The following is an 18,965-nucleotide window of genomic DNA, read 5'->3' on the forward strand; positions in this document are numbered from 1 at the left end:
TACGTTATTTTGACTGTTTTGTGCCTGAAATTGATTCCGTCTGCTTCTATTGCAGTCAATGAGAGGAATATATTCTCCCGATTCTATTTAGTTCAAGCCTGGGCAGCACATGCGCTGCTCTGCGGGTATGGACTTGAAGCCCCGCCCACTCTCCGCCCATATTTTTAGGTTTTGCCTCGCCAAAAAGATGCGCTCTGCGCATCTTTTTTGCGCAGCAAAAACCTAATGAGAACTGTAGTGTGGCTTTGGGTCGGCCCTCGTCATTCATTGGCTGGCTCCATAAATGGAGCCTAGCCATTGGATGAGGGGCCTGTCCGTCAATGCCGGACCAGACACGGGGGCGTTCCCGACATTCTTTGGCTTTTGCCGACGTCACGCGACGTCAGCCGAAAGCCGGGAACGCCCCCGAATCCGGTCCGGCATTGAAGGCACCCGGAAGAAGTCCAGGTGAGTGCTTGCTTTAATTTCCCGCTGTTCCCACCCCCTCTCCTGCTCGCAGCGTCTCCCGTCCCCGTTCCTGCCCCCCTCCCGCTGGTGACCGTGCTTTCCTGTTGTCTCAGCCAGGCCCGCTCCCCGCAGACTCCCCTCCCCCTGGTCTCCGTTGTTCCCACCCCCTCTCCTGCTCGCAGCGTCTCCCGTCCCCGTTCCCGCCCCCCTCCCGCTGGTGACCGTGCTTTCCTGTTGTCTCAGCCAGGCCCGCTCCCCGCAGACTCCCCTCCCCCTGGTCTCCGTTGTTCCCACCCCCTCTCCTGCTCGCAGCGTCTCCCGTCCCCGTTCCCGCCCCCCTCCCGCTGATGACCGTGCTTTCCTGTTGTCTCAGCCAGGCCCGCTACCCGCAGACTCCCCTCCCCCTGGTCTCCGTTGTTCCCACCCCCTCTCCTGCTCGCAGCGTCTCCCGTCTCCGTTCCCGCCCCCCTCCCGCTGGTGACCGTGCTTTCCTGTTGTCTCAGCCAGGCCCGCTCCCCGCAGACTCCCCTCCCCCTGGTCTCCGTTGTTCCCACCCCCTCTCCTGCTCGCAGCGTCTCCCGTCCCCGTTGATGGCCGCGCAGGTGGCCTCGGCCGCAGCCCCCCCTTCAGGCCTCGGCAGTCCCCCGGAGCTGAAGCCAAGCGGGGGACCCGAGGAGCCGGGCGAGGTGGCCGCAGACAGCGGGCCGGAAAGTGGCCCCGACGAAGAAGAGGCCTCTCCTCCCGGCGGCGGAGAGCCGGCCGCCCCCGAAAGCATCGGACCCACCAGCCCCCCGAAGCCTATCAGCCTGGTGGTTATGGTGCGCCCTACCGAGAGCCCCCAGAATCTTACTACCCGGCATACCCTCCCTATCCAGGCCGGGCCTACCCGCCCTACCCTCGCGCTAAGCCCTACCCTGGAGGCCCCCAGCGCTTCCTAGGGGGCTCTCCCACCGCCACCCCGACTCTGAACCAGTTGCTGACCGCGCCCGCCCGCGCTTACCCCGGCTACCCTCCCGAAGGTCCTGACGGAGCCCCGGCCCCGCAATATGGAGGTCCACCTGGAGCTGGAGGCTGGGGGGCCGCACAGCAGAGAGGACACCATGGACCTGCCAGTCCCGGCAGCAGCGGGCAGCCCTTGCCCAGGACTCCGCAGGTAAGAGAACTGGAAAGTGGGGCAAAACATGCGATTTATAGTGCCCTGTGCTTCCAAGGGAAGGTATGGTTGGCAAGAGGAACGGGGGTGGGAGGTGGTATGGAACAATGGGACGAAGCATTTTATAGTTATTTTTTTTAATGTAAAATAAGAAGTTACAAGATAAAAGCTCCTTGCAATACGGAATTTTTTCCAAACAAAAGTTGTCCTGGCCGCGTTGTCCGACCTCGCTGTTGCTGCTCGCAGCTGGGCGGAAGTGCGTCGGGTTGCAGCGGGTTTTTCGGATGCTGCAGCGCTTTGTAGCTCTGCTCGGATAGAGCGGCGGCTGTTCTCTCCCTGAGCATTGGCAGGTGGAGCAATTTTTGCCAAGGTTATGGATCGGTATCTGCTGTTCCTCACTTGGGAGAGTAGACCAGAGCCCGGGATTGCCACCAGTGGAGGTCTGTTTTGGAAATGTTTTTTTATACTGCATGAACACGTTCGATAAAATACGCTCATTCTCCTCGTGTGATGTAGGTCAATGTCCTCTCTCTTTTGGTCTTCCTGTCTTTGAGATTACTGAACGAAAAATTCACTTGCTGTTCTCCACAATCTAAGGGAAGGCAGGGCACTCCGTTCTTATATTAGTATCATGGGCTTCCCAGGAGTTAACTAACTATACGAGCAGTTCTTTGTCCATCTTTGTGTATTTGCTGCTGTATGTGTATTCTGTTGCAGTGTCTCTATGTGCCTGTCCTTTTATTTGTATGACTGTCGGAATGTGTCTCTATGTGCCAGTTTGTGGATTGTGCCTGCTTGATTTTATATTTCTGTGTCCGTTTGTTGGCGTTTCTCTGTGCCTGTCTTTCCTTGACTTTGTGCCTTTCCCCAGTGTGTGTCTGCCTCTTCGTGTTTTTGTGTGCCTGTCCGATCGCGTGTCTCTGTGCCGTTTTCTGTCGGTACCTCACATGAAGTATTTCCCTGAGCCCAAGGTTGTGCTTGGCGATGTGCGGGTTGGCCTGTTGTCCGTTTACCAGGATACTTATTTTACCTATCTTATAATGTGCGCAAGAATTTATGTATATATTGTGTGCGGCAATTTTGGGTCTATCGTGTGAACGAGTTGTGGTGTACTCGGGTCTACTGATCTTGTTTGTCGCTTCTTGTCTGGCTACATGTGTCATTTAATTTCTTCATATATTCTTGCGAGCATGTTGGGCTGCATTGTTCCTTATGCTGTGTGCACAAACCATGCTTCCAGGTGTTTGTGAGGTTGTCTTTCTGTCTGAGTGTAACTGACTCTGTTGTGGACTGTGGTATGCATGCGAGTCTGTCTCTGTATTAGTTGAAGCTTGTTGTTTTAGATTTTGATTCCTGAATGCGACACAAGTACACGGATCTCAGCGGGCTGAGTTCTGAGATTTCCCAGTTGATAACTAGTGATTGTGGAACGGTGAAACCAGCTATTACCAGCGAGTTTGGGTGAACTGTTTGGTAAGTAGCGCTCAGGACTTGAGGGATACCCGGGGAAAATGAAATAATGATTACCCCTTTAGGGAACCTGGGTTTGCCATCCTGGCTTTGACGAATGTGCAGTTCTGATTCGAGGCACATGTTTGTTTTTATCTGTCCCTCTTACAGAATTTGTCCCCATGTGACTCTCCTTCATGAGTTTGACAACTCACCGTTGCCTTTGAGTCATGCCCTAAACCCAGGAAGCTGATACAGTGAGTGCAGATAGTGCTTACTCTGTGAGAAGAGGTGCCGAGCCTCTGAATACTGTTTTTGAGAACCGAAGGGCTAGTTGGGGTTATGTGCCTTAGCTCCTGACATCTTCCTTAACCTGGTTCACGTTGTATGTGATCCCCTGTCACATAATTCGTTGCTCCACTGTCACATAATTCTTTGCTCCCCTGTGATGCTGTGTGTGTGTGATGCTGTGTGTGTGTGTGATGCTGTGTGTGTGATGCTGTGTGTGTGTGTGTGATTCTGTGTGTGTGTGTGATGCTGTGTGTGTGTGTGTGTGTGTGATGCTGTGTGTGTGTGTGTGATGCTGTGTGTGTGTGTGTGATGCTGTGTGTGTGTGATGCTGTGTGTGTGTGTGTGATGCTGTGTGTGTGTGTGATGCTGTGTGTGTGTGTGATGCTGTGTGTGTGTGTGATGCTGTGTGTGTGTGATGCTGTGTGTGTGTTGTATGTGTGTGTTGCTGTGTGTGTGTGTGTGTGATGCTGTGTGTGTGTGTGTGTGTGATGCTGTGTGTGTGTGTGTGTGTGATGCTGTGTGTTGCTGTGTGTGTGTGTTGCTGTGTGTGTGTGTGTGTGTGTGTGTGTGTGTGTGTGTGTGTGTGATGCTGTGTGTGTGTGTGATGCTGTGTGTGTGTGTGATGCTGTTTGTGTGTAGGGCTGTGTGTGTGTGGGGGTGGGCTCTGTGTGTGGCTCTGTGTGCGTGTGGCTGTGTGTGTGTGTGTGGGGGTGTGGGTGCAAATGCAATAGGTCTCCCATTTGCAAAAGATTAAGCTATTGGCATTGTAAATGACCATGCCATTTATTTATCTGTTTTCAAAACTAACACATAAATAAACAATTTGTCATTTAAAGTGCCAATAGCTCTAACTTTGTCAAAGGCAAAACCGTTGCATTGTACTTGGTATCGAATCCAACAGCGGCCATGATGCTATGGAAAGAAAGGACAAAGCATATTGACCCACTGTTGACACTATGGAAAGAATGGAGGAAGTATCAAAAAAAGACAGGTGGAGCATAAGAACCGAGCTAGGGGATGCTCATCCATAAAAAAAGGAGACTTCTGTTCTTTCCATGCCCTCAGAAAGTTCTCTTTAGGCCACAGCCCCCTAGATTTGAAATGGCTTGCTACCTACCATTTTCAGAACAAAGAAAGGGGTGTGGCAGTTATTTTGATGAGGAGAAAAGATAATGGGCCAGAAGGTGTGTGTGTGGGGGCGCTCTGTGTGGGTGTGTGTGGGGGGCTTTGTGTGGCTGTGTGTGGGGGGGCTCTGTGTGGGTGTGTGTGTGGGGGGGGTTTGTGTGTGTTGGGGGGGCTCTCTGTGGGTGTTGGTGTGTGTCATTTGCGAGAGATAAAGCTAGTGGCATTGTAAATGACAATGCCATTTATTTATGTTAAAAAAAAACATAAATAAAAATAATGTCAAGAGCAATGCCAATCGCTCTAACTTTAACAAAGGCAAAACCATTGCATTGTAAATGCTTGTTTAGTTTTGGTAGACGTGTTTTAACGCATATTTCGATGGAGGATGGAAGTAAGAGCTGGTGAACGTACCGTTTTTGAAATGCGAGTTTAGAACTTGCGTTCTAAAAAGCTGCGTGGTACAGCCACTTGCGAAGTAAAATTCGCGTGGTAATGCCATGCGGAGTATTTGTATTCGTGGTAAAGTCATATATTCCTTCATAGAGCTGTGCCGGCATTGGCTCATTGTGCAAAGCAGCTTCCGCAGGCTCGAGCAATGTAGAAGCAGACAGTCCAGAGTGGGAAGAGAACATTTATAGCTGTGGCTTTGTAGTGTACAGCCATCAGAAACTTTCTTTATTGTCTGCAGGGATCTCTTCCTTCAGCTAGTTAGGAGGGCCGTGGCGTGCAGACAGCTGAGCTCCGGGTGTCCCCTAGCCCCGTGCAGGCTTTGGTCGGCTTGACTCAGTTTAATACTTAATTAAAGTGGCACTGCAGACAAGGAGACTCCAGCTGCAGTACTAAGGAAGCACATTGTGGAGTTTTTTAAATAGCTGACTCGGACTAGCCTAATCACCAAAAGAACTGAATGTAAAACAGGCACGCTAAGAAATCCCTTTCATTTTAACCTGTCCACATTTTTTTAAACCAATTATTTTATAAATATTGAACATACTAGCCAGCGCTGAAAGAAACCCTCAGATAATAATAATATTATAATCCGAAAATTAGCAATGAAAATGAGAAACATTAAAAACAGATGTTTTCAGCTCAGAGGGTCAGAAGGTCTTTATTTATCTAAGGCATTTAGGGCCAGGGGCCAGAAAATGATGTCCACATTGCTGAAGGAAACAAGATTCTTGTGGAACTCTGCAATAGAGTCAACATAAAGTGCTTATTTCAGAGGTAAGGACAGCCTTTGTACATTTCAAGTCTGAGACTGTGTGCATTTCAAATCATAAACATGTCACCACCTTTTTCCAACTGTAGTTGACATTAATCTATGTGCTTAAGATTTAAAACACACCGATTATTTTAATAAGCGCACCGTCTTTTAGACTATCAGCGTATGGACAAGCTGCTCCCACTATTTTCGAAAGGGGTATGGAATGAATATGCAAGGGGAAGACACTACCCTAGACATGTAGTAACTGGGTGAATTGTGATAAAGGTGTCAAAGGTATACATAATTTACCTATTTAAGCTGCTCAATATTGCTCTTTCTAAAATGTTAGAGATATGTTGTGGGTTTATGGTACTGTAAAGACCATCACCCCACATGTGGATGTGGAGACATTGACCTTCAGTATGAATCCTTCTTGGGTTCATTGGTGGAACTTGCTTTGCTCATTCTGTGAAATTCAAAGGAGACTTTTACGCCCACCTTTTTCAAAAATCACTAGCTGCCACTGAATGACACTGTTATGGAGTGTTTCTTATATTTGGAGTTCCTTTTACCTTGTGCCTTTCTTTCTTTCCTTCCGTTCTGTTCTTTTTTTGTTTCCCTAAGTCATCTTTGAACATCACTATTGTCATTTTAAATTCAATATCCGGACACACAGACAAGTGTACTTCAACACTTGTTTTAAATATATAGCGATACAACTAAAAGCGTCTTTGATTTCCTTATGCAAACACCCTACCAGGAGCTATGAGGTTACCTCTAGCTCGGCCCATCTCCAGTGAGCTCTCAGACTGACTCCTGGGGAAACTCTCACTCATCCTGAAACTTCCTGCGTCGCACATTCCTGCCTTTAGACACAATGGGGCATATTATCAAGTGGGTTTATCTCCGCTTTTTTTGGCTTTAAAAGCCAAGAAAGCGGAGATAAAATTATCTCCCTATTACCTAGCTGTCGCTAAGTAGGAGATAGCGACCATCTTGGGCCCCACTTTGCATGTCAGTGATATTTATCACTAATGACATGCAAAGTGGGCGTGCCAAGATGTTAGTGACTGAAAACAGTCGCTAACATCGCTATCTCCTATTACCAACTTTTGGAGATATTCGCGCTAAGCGCGAATATCTCCAAAAGCTAACACCTGCCCTGAGCAGTTCTTAGCCATGTTATCCAATGGGAGGTGGATAACATGGCTAAGAGCATTAGCTCGGTAATGCATGAATATCGCTGACTTTTCAGCGATATTCATGCATTGTGGCGATTTTTATCGCATTTGCGATAAACCTCGGTAATACCAAGGTTTATTTGCGGTAATGTGCTCACATACTTTGCACGCCCCACACTGGCAACACCCCCAGATACCTTACTTGCTCTATACCTGCTATCAGATCTAGTGGCATTAGACCTCACACTAGTGATCATGAATAAACACATTAAAACCAAATTATTTCCCCAACTAATATAGGTTTCATTGTTCCTCAATCTTGCACCGTTCTCCTTTTGATCGTGTTTGATGTATACTTCTAGGCCTGGCTAAAAGACCTGGGGAGGGGCTGAATGCCAGATGCTTCTCGTTCTCTTTATTCATTGGTTTAGAGGCCTTTGGCCTCGCTCTGCCAACAACGCTAGAGCTGTTTTGCTCTTCAAAGTGTCCTGTATTGCCAGGCTGCATATGGCCACACTGCTGTCAAGGCAATCTCTAGTTTAACCCATAAACCAACAGTTTGGCTTCTGGAAGGAGTGGCTTGTATCTTGTTGTGCCTCAGAAGTGGCAAAGGCATAGCCATAGGTCCAATCCTTTTTTTGTTTGAATATCTTTTATTGCATTTCGAAATTACGTACACATCATAAAGCAGTAATTTGTACAGGATCAACATGCTTTGTCGTATCGTACAAAAAGACACAAAACAACAATAAATTGCTAAGGTGAAAGGACCATCCACACCTGTCCTGCAAAAGAAACATCTATGGCAGAACAACCTTTACAATAAATAAACAGTCCAGGAATGATGATTCCCTGGGAATAAACAAAAATGACATCCTGCAAATCAAATTTGGGTGCCCTCCAGCGATTGGGTGCCGTCTGAATTAGAAGATACAGTGTGTAAGAGAAAGTTAGGGCTTCAGGGCGGTGAGAATGTCTGATCTGATGTATCACTCGTTTACCTCCCCTTTGCTTGGATATACCTCCTGCTCCGTTCACAAAGGAAGCGTCCCATACCCTCAGGGTTGCAATGTCAGTATGCTTAAGTTGGCAACTGCGGACGCACGGGAGAGCCCAAAGGTACCCGCTCCTCTAGCGATATTCAATATGTGAAACGTAAATTAACAATCGCTGAACTATAATTCCCATAAGGGGAGACTAAAACCTAAAATAAAATCAAGTGCGCAATAGCTTGTGGAAGTGTGGATATCGGTAGTGCCATAACATCAGTGTAGGGTGTCTGGTGCGGAGTGCAAGGTACTTGACCTAGTGGGGGCATAGGGGAGGAGAGCGCAGGTAGAGGAGGGAAAGGAGAGAGGAAGAGGGCCGCAGCGGGGGAGCCAAGGGGGGATGGGGGGGAGCGGCTAAGGGCTCTATCCCAGCGTCATGAAGATCACATCCCTTGAAATGCAATAGGGAGCCCATTGAGTGAGTACCGATAGGCCCCGCTGCCCCGCTGGGGGTCGAGTGTGGGGTCGCCACACTGGGCAGCCTCCGGCATCGACACCCCTCACCAGGGCAGAGATCAAAGGGGGGGGGGGGCATAACTAAGTAACACCTTCCCGCAGGCACACCCGGTGGAAAGTGGTTAAAGTGTCATCCCAGGCCTGGGCTATGGGATACATACGGAGCCCCGCCGTTTCTTCTCTGTGTAGAGCTACACTCTCCGCCCTTGCCCAATTGTTGAAGGAGTTGCGCCAGTGCATTGCCTGGGGGGTCACTATTCTTCCAACGCTTAGTGATAAGCCTTTTCGCTGTTACCAATCCAAGGTCCCAAAACCTGGCCTGGACTCTTGTCTGTTTTGTGCGCTTGTAAAGGCCTAGCAGACATGCCTCCCACGTGTGTGGTAAACCTCTCCCCGCACCTGCCGCCAGGGAGGTCGATACCCCTTTCCAGTAGTCGTGTAAAAAAGGGCAGGACCAGAGCATGTTTAGGGAACCTGCATCAACCAGTCTACACCTAGGGCACGCCGATGTGGTGAGTTCAAAATAACGGTTGATCTTGTCCGGGGATAAATATGCACGCTGTATGATGTAATATCGTATGATTTTGAAGCGCGAATTGCGAGGGATGTGAAGTGCTCCAGCTAGTACTACCTCCCATTCTTTATCGGTCCAGTCTCGTCCCCTGTCTTCCGTCCATTTTGTCTCGCAGGCTGGGGGGAAAACTGCGTATGTATGTGCAGGGCCTGTGCAAGCCAATGCACCACGTGGGACCCCTGTCCCATCACATGTAGACATTGTAGTAATAGATGGGTCGAGGGTTCGTCTGTGAGGTCGCCTCATGCCCGGGTCAGCGTGCGTATGAGTGTTGCATGCGTTAGGAACTGTCCCATTGGCAGACCCGTGTCTGCAGCCAACGTTTCTGAGCATACGGCTCGATGGAGCTCGTAATTTTCACGCTCCTCGCATAACATTTCCCCGTCACCGCTAGGTGCAGCTGTTCCGGGCAGCGGGATTTAACTAAAGGGTGAAAGAGTGCGTGTATTTGCGGCGTCGTCATGACCGTGGTGTCCGTGGCTGTGTCTCCTAGGTTTTTCCAGCACAACCAGTAGGTCACCCATTGTAACTGTGCAGCCAGGTAGTGGAGCTCCTGGTTAGAAACTGCCAGACCCCCAGATTCCATCGGCGCATATAATGTTTTCAGCGCGACCCTGGGCCTTCCCGCGTTACATATCAATCTCCTGACTAGTCGCGAAACATTCAGGTGGGGACATAGATTGGAAGGTTAGCATAGAAATACAACAATTTGGGCAACATAATCATTTTCGTCAGGGTAATCCGACCTGGGACAGTGAGCGGAAGAGAGTTCCAGAAAGTCACCTGCACCTTGAGCGATGAAATTGCTCATGTTAAATTGCCATCTAACACTTCAGTAGGGTCTCAGTAGATATATATCCCCAGATAGCGAAAAGTGTTGGGGTACCAGACAAGTTGCTCTTCCAGTACCGTAATTGCACATCAATGTGCGGCAGCGCCATAGGAATACACCCCAGACTTCGCCCAGTTGACCTTAAGGCCCGACATCTCCCCGAACTTGTGGAATATGTCAGTAAGCACAGGAGGGAAGCGGGTCAGTTCTCTGATATAGAGCAGCAGGTCGTCAGCATATAGTGACACCGCATGAACCCCATCGGCCAATGGGATGCCCCAGTCCACACTAGAGGCGCGAAGCTGGGCTGCCAAAGGCTCCATTATGAGAGCAAATATTAGGGGGGAAAGGGGGAACCCTTGCCTAGTGCCTCTGCACACTCGGATCGGGTCAGAGAGCAGCCTGCCCGTACGAACCCGCACCATGGGCCTCTGGTACAGAAGTTCCACCATCTTCAAAAAGTCGTCGCCTAAGTCGTATTTCCGCAGCACCGATACCAATTAGGGCCATTCCACTCAGTCAAACGCCTTCTCAAGATCAAGGATCAGGCATCCTGAGTGAGGCCATCGGGGCGTAGCTAGGCTTTGTATCCTAAACAGCCGTCTGATATTGTAGGACGTACTGCGAGTCGGCACAAAACCGTTTTGGTCAGCATGAACAAGGGCGGGCACCAGGTGGGCCAAACGCTGGGCCAACGTGGATGCCAGGATCTTATAATCTGTATTAAGAAGGGCCAATGGCCTATATGAGCCCATGTTGGTCTCGTCCCTACCGGCTTTAAGAGGGTTATTAGATTTGCCTCGTTCAGTGTGGGCGGGAGATCGGAGTCCGCAATAGCCACGCCAAACACGCGTAGCAGTTCCAGAATTAGAATACTGGAATAGGCTTTGTAAAATTCCACGAGTAGACTGTCGGGTCCCAGGGATTTACCGTTGAAAAGGGAGAATATGGCTGTGTGGAGTTCCTCCGACGTAAGTGGCGCACCAAGGTCATCGCGTTGCACATCAGTTATCCCCAGGAGGGGTATAGCGGACAGATAAATCATCAGATCGGCAGAGGAAACCCACAGCGAGACCGATAAAGGGCCCCGTAGTGCATCACAAAGGCGTCATGGATAGCCCCCTGCGTGTATACAGTGGTGCCTTGAGCCACGCAGATGGACGTCACTGGGGCAGTCTGAGTGTCCTGTCTAATTAACCATGATAGTGTCAGGAGCGAAGTCTTAGGGCTACAGTCTAGACTAGGTTCAGGGCTCATTTGACCAGTGCTCGCCGTACCCTGTTACAGAAATCTGAGGAGAATCATTTCGCTGACTTTGGTCGGCCTATTATTGAGATTGTTATCAGGTGGCTGGTCGCGGAATTCCAAGATGGCCGCCACCCGATTTCAATGCTGTTAGCGGTCTAGTTTCTCTGTTCGCGTGCGAGTACAGCTGTGAAGGCACTCGCTCGCGATTCAAACTGTGCACTTCAATTGAACTGTTGAGAGAGCAACAGCGTTTTTGGTGCGCTGTTATTTTGAGGAGAATTTCGTGATTTCTGGAGGAGAAGAAGCAAGCATATACTGACAGCTAAGTGACAACAGTATCTGTATTTTTCTGTGAACAGCCATTTCCGTTTTTGGCGAATTTGTTGAGCAAATTTTAGTATTTTGGCAAAGCAAGTAAATATCATTATATATATATAATTGTATGTACCACCACTTGACCAGGTCTTCTTAGCTGCAACAGAAGAAAATAAGATTATCAAAGAGCACAATTGCAACTGAAAGATTACAAGAACTTTAACTGCTGGAAGATTACAATACTAGGTTTAGGTGTAGCAATGTAATTAGAGTCCCAAGGGAAAGCAGGGTGTAAGTATCTTGACAAGATTACATGTTCTTTGTATTTTTCAGCACACTACAAGACTGCAAGACACCCAAACCATAATTGAGTAGAATAAGATCCAAACACTCAAATTACTACAAGAGAGCAGCAATAGCACTGTGAATTTCAGGTACATATTAGTCAGAGTTTAAGTTTAGAGAGAGAGCCAAAGGTTATTACTGTGAATGCATGATTGTGTGTGTTGCAGGAATCATCTTCTGAAGGAGTAGAATCCAGTCCGAAGAATTAGTATTCGGCACTAGAAGAAGATAGAATCCGATCAGAAGAATTTCAGCTGTGCATCTCTCTTTTTCACTCCAACTCCCCTTCCCCCTCTTTCCTACACGTGAGTCAATCTCGTGGGTAGGGAAGTTGGGAATTGAGGAATTTACATCGGCTCCAGTGGAAGCTACAGTTTGGACAGGCACTTGACAGATAGTAATTTGCCAGGCTTATGTTATGGTATGTTATGTAATGTTATGTTATGTTATGTTATGTTATTTTTATTTGTACCGCGCACAGCTGCCCCAGCAAAGGGGCGTCCTGGCGCTTTGAGAAGGTAAACACAACACAACATTAAAAGCGGGCAGAAAGGAGAAGGGACACAACAAATGAGCTAAACAAATAAAAAGGTCTTGATAGCCCGTCTAAAGTGAAGGAGCTCATCGATGGCCCGGATTTGTGGAGGAAGAGAATTCCACCAGCTCGCTGCCAGGACTCGAAAGGAGCGGCCACCAATTCTGCTCAACTTAAAACGCGGGACCACTGCTAGGTTCTGGCCTAGCGATCTAAGAGTGCGAGAGGGGACATAGGGGATCAGCAGTTTCTCCAAGATTTGTCGGGAAGTACCCTTGAGGATTTTAAATTCACGGCAGAGAACCTTGAATCTAATCCTCTGCTGCACAGGGAGCCAGTGGAGAGAGCGCAGGGCATTGGACACCGAGCACCGCCTAGGCAGACCTGTCACCAGTCGGTCCGCAGCGTTTTGAACCCGCTGGAGTCGCAGAAATTCTGACTGGTTAACCCCCGCCAGTAGGGAGCTGGCATAGTCCAGCCTGGACAGCACTGATGCTTGGACCACCAGCTGTCTTGTGGGTGCATCAAAGAATTTGAGGATGGGTCGAAGTCCTCTGATGATGCCATAGCAAGAAGCCGCCACCTTCTTGGTATGACAGATGAAACTCAGAGAAGGATCAAGCCACACCCCCAGGTTTTTTATCTCTGCCGCTGGGAGGGGAGTCATACCCAACTCCAAAGGCCACCATTTGTCACCCCACAAAGCCACCTGTTTACCAACTACCATAATCTCCGTCTTCTTGGTGTTTAACTGGAGACAGTTGGAATTCATCCAGTTAGCCACTTCCCGCAGACCATCACAGAACCTGGGAGCCTCCAGGTCTGAGTCCCCACTCAGTGTGACCGCCAGCTGCGTGTCATCTGCGTAAGAGACCATGGTCAGGCCCCACCGCTTGACGACTGCAGCCAACGGTCTCACATACAGATTGAAAAGGGTGGGACTCAGTGATGACCCCTGTGGGACTCCCTGGTCTAACGGGTAGGATGACGACTTACCGGGCGGGATCGCCACCTGGAATGACCTATCTGTAAGGAAGGATCGAAACCAGTGCAAGGCGGAGCCAGAAACGCCCACCTCCTCAAGACACTGAATCAGAATCCCATGCGAGACCGTGTCGAAGGCGGCACTGAGATCTAATAACAATAGTGTCGCCGTCCGACCGGACTCCAGCACGGAACGCAGATGCTCGACCATCGAGAGAAGGGCCGTCTCCGTGCTGTGACCCGCACGGAACCCGTTCTGGGTAGGGTCGAGAATGTTAAGCCTAGCAAGATGGTCTGTAAGAGTGGCATTCACATGGGCCTCCGCTATTTTCGTGGCCCAAGGGAGAAGGGAGATAGGGCGGTAGCTTTCAGGTTTAAGGGGGTCAAGGGTCGCCTTCTTCAGAATTGGCGTGACTACTGCCTGCTTCCATCTGACGGGAACCACTCCAGAAGAGAGGGACAGGTTGATTAAGGACAGCACCGGGGTGCGGCAAACCGGCGCCAGGGTCTTGAGTTGGGCCGGTTTCAGCGGGTCTGCCGGAGATCCAGACTTGATTTTGGCACTGAGAGAGTCAAACACCTCCAAAGATAGTGGGGGTAAGATAGAAAGACATGCCCCCTCACCTAAGGTGCGACCAACCTGCTCTAGCATCAGGGAACCCGTTGGAAAAGTGCGATAGATGGCTTGCACTTTTTCATGGAAGAAAGTGGCCAAACCCTCACAATGTGAGTCCGAGCATATTTCCACTGCAGTTGCTCTCTTCGCCATCAGGTCCTTTAATACTTTAAAAATAAGTTTCGATGGATTGGCAGAATTCTGAAACTGTTGAGCATAAAAGGAAGCGCGAGTTTGACACACTGCCCTGTGGTAGATCTTGACCTTGGCCAGATAACATATCTTCAGATCTGGGTAGTACGACTTCCTCCATAATCTTTCGGCCTGTCTACAGGCCCTCATAAGAGATGCCAAGGAAGTGTCATACCAAGGACTCGACTCCTTCCGATGACACTTGGACCAACACATAGGAATCAGAGAATCGAGGGCACCAGATATCCACTCATAGAAGTAGTCGTATCCACAATCGACCTCGGTGAGCGGACCTAAAGGATCCTCCTCGAGTAGATGGTAAAAATGCTCTAGTCTTAATTTGTTCCAGTGTCGTTAGGAACAAGTCTGTCCTGAGATAGAAAAGGAGAGTCAGACAAAGAGCATGCCGTTTTCACCAGCATGTGGTCTGTCCAGACCAACTGGGAGGAACCAAGAACTCTGAGTCCTTCTAGATTTGTGAAGAACGGGTCAAGAGTATGACCACCTCTATGTGTGGGGAAAGTAATCATCTGCGAGAGCTGTAGAGCCTCAAGATCCGCCAGAAAGCTCCTAATAGAGGGTAAAGAAGGGCAGTCCAAATGGAGATTAAGATCTCCCACAACATTAAAATTTGTGCATCCTAGTGCCTCTGTACTAATGTACTCAGGAAGAGCAGCCCTAAAAACAGAGTCACAGCCCGGAGGCCGGTAAATTAATAAACCAGAGAAGGTAAACTGGTGACTAAACGCTATTTTAAATAAGGCACCCTCACACCCCAAAAGTTCAGAGGCTTTCCACTCGCAGGGATAACACCGTTTGGTGGCCATCTCAATTCCTCCACCTCTAGTCGTCCGATTTAAAGTAAAAATAGCATACTCTGGGGGAAAGGCTAGGTTAATTATCGAGGAGTCAGAGTCCTGGAGCCACGTTTCCGTCAGAAAAAGCACATCCGGCGAACCATCAATGAGAAGGTCGTAAACCTCCTGAAGCTGCTTTACCACTGATCTGACGTTTAAGCTCCAGATACTCAGGTCCGGTTGCCCTACCCTCTTTATAACAGGCCCCAAGGAGCGTATAAGAGAGGGGGGTTCCAATGACCAAGCACCACACCTACAATGATATGGGCCACAAAGCGGGACTACAGGCGAAAACTCGCAATGTGTACATCGGTCCCGAAGGGCCAGTAGATCGGCCCTACTATAAGTTCTCAAAGGAAAAGTCATGATGGCCAGGTCCAGAGTTCTGCCGCGGGCCGCGCCTCCTTAGCGCGGATGGGCGCAGACGGGCAGGACTCTGGCACGACTCAGGCACAGCGAAGGCACGCCCACTGCGCGTAACCGCTGCGCGTTGGAGGGAGCTTTAAATAGGCGTCCCTCCACTCAGCCTAGACCCCGAGGTGATGAGTTCGTACCGAGTGTGTAGTGAAGTTCAGATTTTTCAGCCTGTCAAGTAGTTGCGTATGCTGCTCCCTAGCCACCACCAGTGCCTCGTCATTGCCCTCCGCCGCTTCCCGTTCCCCAGTCAGTAACGTAGATCCCACCCGTGTCAGCTCTCCCTCTATTTGTTGTCGCATGCCAGCCTGCATGCTCAGACAGTGCCCTCTCACAACCACTTTTAATGCGTCCCATTCCAATTGCGGAGTGGAGGTGGTATTGTTGATTTCCTCAAAGTATTGCAATAGGCGGGACGATATTGCTTCCCGGAACGGGGCGTCCAATAATAAATCTGGTTGGAGTCTCCAAGTGGGGAACGGTCGATGTGGGCGCTCTCAGGCTAAGTCTAGAGTGTGGGGGTTATGGTCGGAGTGGGTGCGGCCCAGATAATGAGTGTCCATGACGTGAGGGAGCAGGTCCCCTGTGAGCATGAATGAGCACCGGAATAGTAAGAGTATACCTTTGCCTGTGGGTTGCGGTCACGCCAAGTGTCATGCAAGTTCCAGTGCACCGCCCAGTCCCTGAGTGCCCTCATGGCCCCATTTGCTGGCGCCCTGGCTAACGGAGGGAACAACCGATCTAGTGACGTGTCTAAAACACAGTTATAATTACCCCCAAGTAACAGTGGGACACCGGGCCAGGGTGCTAGTACTGATGACAATCGTGTGAGGAAGCAGCCCTGTTCTGTGTTAGGGGCATGAAGAGAGGCAAGGACAATGAGCTGGCCATCCAATTTACCATCGATCACCACATATCTGCCCTCCACATCCACCTCACAACGGGAGAGTGCGAAGGGAACTCCAGGGCGCACCCAGTTTAACGCCCCCAGTGCATAAGCGGAGAACCCAATAGCATACAGCTGACCCCTCCATCTTCGGTGGAGCGTTAGCGTCTCCGGGCCGGTCAGATGGGTCTCCTGCAACAATGCTATATGCACACGATGTATTTTAAGGTATGAGTATATCTGGTATCGGCGCGATGGCGTATGCATTCCATGCACGTTCCAGGTGCTAAGTTTAATCGCAGACATAGCGCATCCGTTCTTCCCCCACTCCTCCCGCCCGCCACCCACCAATGGTCAGTACAGTTACCCGGCATACCAGATATCCAATCACAGCATCCAAAACACACCCATAACATGTGAGGGAAACAGTTGAAAATAAAAGAGAGCAAACAGGCAGGGGGAACAAAGATACAATTCCAAAAGGTCGACAGCAAAACATGTTATCGTCCAAACGCTCTAAAGAGCTAAAGAAATCGAAAGTTCAGGGGGAGGGTCGCTGAACGCTTAGCTCCGTTTCTACAGGCTCACTTGTGCGATCAGATTGGGGGTGTCCTCCCCACCCGCAGGCAGTTCAAGTCATTCGGCCTAGTTCCAGCGGGCGATACCGTGAGGTAAAGTCCCACATCCCCCAGGCTCAGCATTCCGCCACCCAGCAGTCCCCCAGGACGACCCACAGCTCATCACTCACCTCCGGGAGCGGGCCGCCCCTACAATGCTGCTCCATGGCACGCAGGTAGGGCCTGCGTTAGCACTGTATCTGGACCAGCAGGGCAATACTCACAGAGTCACAGCAGCCAGATCTGAGCGCCCCTCTGGTTCAAGACGGACCTGCCGGTGTTCCTGTAGTGTCCCACAGGAGCAGAAGTTCAGTCGACAAGAAGAGCCGTCAGGGACAAACAAAGGGAACCAAACTTTCCGGACATCCGTCAATGAATGAGGTCTGCAGTTTGCGGGGTGACATCCGGCAGTTCCACCGATACCTGTGAATCTGGTATGCCGTAGATACGTTCATCGTCGCTCGGGGTATCCCCGGGGTTAGCTTATTTGATGGGGTCCTCTTCCAGAGAGCCGCTGATTTCTGCCATCATCCGGAGAGCCTCCTGTTGTTCACTGTGTATGAGCACCGCCGAGGGACCCAATTCCGACTCTGTGTGCGTCCGCCTCGCCGGGGAAGATCTTCGTCTACGACGGCGTCGGGTTCCCCGGACACGCCACGCGGCCGACGTCAAAGGTGTCGCACTGGGCTCCGTGTCGACACCCGAGTCCAGCCAGGCCTCGACCTCCTCAGGAGTGTTAAAGAAGTGTGTCTTGTCCCGGGCAACCGCTCGTAGGCGATCCGGAAAGAGTAGAGAATATTTCAGTGTTAGCTGGCGGAGTCGCTGCTTCACTGCCAGGAAAGAGTGGCGTTGTCGTTGCACCTGGATGGTGTAATCAGGGAACAGCATGATCTTGGTATTCTCAACTCTGATATCCGGCAGCTTCCTAGCCTCACGCAGAATGGCGTCGCGGTCTCGATAATTCAGGACTCGAATAAGCATGGGTCTTGGGTTAGAGCCCGCTGGAGGGGGCCGCGTCGGCACACGGTGGGCTCGTTCCACAACAAAATATCTATAGAGGGTACCCTCAGACAGTAAGCCCAGAAGCCATTGTTCCATGTGCACTTCCGGCTCCCTACATTCCCATCTCTCCGGCAGTCCAACAATGCGGACGTTGTTCCTCCTCGCCCGCCCTTCTGCGTCCTCCGCGCGGTCCTCCAGGAACTCCACTCGGTTAAGGAGGTCTTGGACATGCCCGTCCATCCGTGTGACCTTGGGTGCAACGTCCACCACTGTGGCCTCCAGGGCAGTTGTGCGCTCCGACAGTTTCTTGTGGTCCGCTCGCAGGTGCGTAAGATCTATGGCAACACTGTCGATCTTTGTTTCCAGGGAGGTACGGGTCAGCTGCATTGACTCCACCAGCCGCTCCATCGTCGCCAGCATTGCGTCCAATTTGGAGGCAGTCTGGTCTTGCTCCGCCGATTTCGCCATCTTCCCTTTCACCTGCACGCCGCTAGTGACGGCTCTGGCCTTGGGTCCCCCAGACATGGGCAGCATGAGATGGTCCGGTGTGCGAGTAAGTCCGAGGAGCTCCCCCAGGTCCCCAGCAAGGACACTGGGTGCCGTGGGGTCAAAAGGGTCCAGTTCTGGGGTGGGGAGGAACGGCAGTACCGGCGGGCCGCAGGGCAGCCCCGTCCCGTTGCAGGTCATACAGCCGCAGCTGGAAAAGAGCCAACGGAGATACGAGGTCCCCCCTCGTCAGGTGACCAAAGCCCACCGGGTGTCCGGGCAGCAGGCGTCTCTCCGTCGCAGAAATCCGGAGTTGGGACCACGGACCCCCGGCCGTTGCCCACAGGCTCCCTGGTCCAGCCGGTCTCCCGGGTGTATTAGACCACCTCCATGCGTGCTCCGAGGCCAGCGGTGACCGCCATATGTCCTATCAGTACCATGCGTAGCTCCCACAGGTCTCTGCAGGTGGGGAGGGAGGGGCGGCCGCTCCCGTGTTTGTGCAGGTAACCGTGGGGTTACCAAGAGGAGGATCTTGCCGTTCTATGCCCACTCAAGGCACTGCTCAGGTTTCTGTCTCCTAGCCTCGTGGTGTGCGCCAAGGTCGCAGGGCTGCACCCCCTCTCCAGCATTAACGGGGGCAAAGGCACCCGGGCCCGGGGTGACCAGCAGCTCCGCAGATGCGTCGCGGATGTCTCCCTTACCTTTCA

Source organism: Lissotriton vulgaris, chromosome 9, assembly GCF_964263255.1.
Source record: "Lissotriton vulgaris chromosome 9, aLisVul1.2, whole genome shotgun sequence".
Lineage (NCBI taxonomy): Eukaryota > Metazoa > Chordata > Amphibia > Caudata > Salamandridae > Lissotriton > Lissotriton vulgaris.